This window comes from Octopus bimaculoides, chromosome 10, assembly GCF_001194135.2.
Source record: "Octopus bimaculoides isolate UCB-OBI-ISO-001 chromosome 10, ASM119413v2, whole genome shotgun sequence".
NCBI classification, from domain to species: Eukaryota; Metazoa; Mollusca; class Cephalopoda; order Octopoda; family Octopodidae; genus Octopus; species Octopus bimaculoides.
Window position 1 is genome coordinate 6940808 of NC_068990.1, and position 2714 is coordinate 6943521.

Genomic DNA, 2714 nt, shown 5'->3' on the forward strand with positions numbered 1-2714 from the left:
ATTTATAGGCGTGCAAAAAGCAATATAAGTTATTGATTAATTATTAAGTCTATTTTAATTTGTTGAGAATCGAACACAAGTTCAATACTTCTAAATTATTGAATATTTCAATTTTCCTTGTGTTTCGTTGCTGGATGCCATGCTATTCACCTTTAAATGAAAAATTCAAGACGTTTTTTTGTTGAGCGATTTCCACGTAACATCCTGTATAAATAAAAAACCTCTGCCATTACGCTTAATAGAGAATTTGAAAATAAACAGCCTTAACTTATTACAGGATATTTATCCTCTACACTGATGATGATTTTGCTGTTGTTGTTGCAAAACGAAAATGTAGAATTTTCATTCTAATTACTAGGTCTGAATCTCTTGTGCTAAATGTGATTAATTTTGTAGCGGTACAATATTCGTGATGACAGCAGAGGAACTGCAGTGAAATAATATTATTAGATTTTGTTTCTTAAAGAAAGTTTTGACATAAAATAAAGCAAACAAAGATATGTGTTAGCTTCAATCTAAGACATTTTATTAAAATTAGCTTCCATCGGGTTTCCATTCAACAATGCAAGATTTGCATAGATAATCCACAACTAGAGGGGAACAACTATATTTCCATAATGGAGATTACACAGCAGTTGGCATTGAAACAAATCCATTTGCTAAAACATTAAGCTGCTATTTAAAAATACTATTTTATTTTATAAAATGGATTATTTTATTTAAGAATATATTAAATACAGTGGAAACGGATGACACATTTCGAATGGGGGTTACACAAAACATAGCAATAAAATGCAGGTGGGATTTTGGCATTAACGAATAAAATATTCTAATTAAACAGCTGTAGTTCGATTCATATAAACACACCCACACCCTTACACACATACACACTTTTTCTCTCTCTCTTACACACACACAGACTACATAAAATGGTAAGTAAGGCGGTCGAGTTGTTAACGAAATGTCGAAAATATAACAGAACTCAACGACTTCATACACTGCGCAGCTATGTTGCTGTAGAAATTCTTGGAGGTTAAAATCATGAGTCAAAGATCCATGGTGGACATAGAGACTTGGGAATCAAATTAAACAGCTCAGTAAAGATCTTGAAAAAAGTAAAGGAAATAACTGAAAAGAAGATAGTCACAGACAGTGATAGAACTGAGAACCATGGGTAGTACATTAGACACAAAAGGACTTCCGGAAGCTAGCAAAAGAAAACTAGATAACAACAAAGAATAAGCTAATAGCAGAACAGGTTCTTCAGAAACAAGGAAAAGAGTGTTTATCAATAATAATAAACATCTGGGAAATGACGTGCCAAATGCCGAAATACTTGATATTTGGAACGAAGAGTTTTAAGATAGTAGGAAGTGGACTGGTTTCGGATATTTAAATGTGAAATGGTAAATAGATCAAAACAAGGGAATATAATATCAGAAATAAAAAAAGTGACAAATATGCTTAAGAAAATGTTAAATTGGAATGCCCCTGCGTTAGTTTGTGTTCGGGGATTCTGATTTCAAATCTCTCTCGCATTCACAGCTATATGCAACCGTTTCGTATTGATTGTATAGAAAATATATACTGTAATCGATGACAAAAGAAAAGACAGTGCTAATACAGAAGGAGAAACAAAAATGGGTAGAAAGATGAGGAATTATCGGCCTGTTACATGCTTATCATCACTCTTGAAATTATTAACTGGCGCTAAAAGCAAAACAAAATGGAGAGAATGTTATCAAAGCAGTGAATTTATGGGCCATACCAATATTATGCCAGGTAGGCGGAAAAGTCTAACCCTATCTTCGGTCCACCGACCGCCCCAAACAGTTAGGAAAAGTGCCAATAAAAACACACACACATCTGCTTGGTAACGAGTAGCATTCACCCATCCCAACCTGCTTAAGACAGAATGGTGGCTTTATTCCTACGTTACGCCTCAGCCACCCAGGTCCATCGAACGGCTTTTGTCCTCTCATGCCTTAGAGCATACTTCGTAACCCTGCTAATACATCATTTGTGCTTAGTGTTGAAGAAGTGGTAATGAATCTGTCTTGCTACAAGCTCATCAGTTGCAATATTTTTCCTCAGCGCCTCTTCTAGGTTAACTAGCTAGATCTTCTACTCTAAAATACTCTAGCCTTATCGACTCCAATCTAATAGCCCTTTCTCAGGTCTAATCATCATCGGTTGTTGACGATTACTTAACGTGTTCCCTAATACGGTCTCTGTAAACTTGGTGTACTAGGAAAGACGCATTCAATTTCCAGTAACCCGGTCCCTATCAATGCAGCCTATTTAGGTCGACCTTACATATTACAAATTTGTGGTCCCTGTAGCCAATATATGTAAATTGTGGATACACTATGTTCTCTCTATCCATTAGCCTACAAAGTACTCTATTTTACGATCTGCATGACCCGATGTTTTTTACCCATGTTATCATTGGCGTCTGTACCGATCAGCCTTTTCAAAACGACTGAGTAAGTTTACATTGCTTTTATATCCCTCTCCTATTAGCTAACCCCAAAGAATCCAGATTTGCCCCAGAGTTGGTGTTCAGATCGCTCACAGCAGTAAAGAGTGGAACGTTCCCGGGAAAACCTGCAGATGCCTGAAAAAATCTGGATCCCACCAGTCATTACATACGCGGTGACTAGTTTATAAGCACAACCTTCGCTACTGCTCATGCCCAGGACTATTAACATATC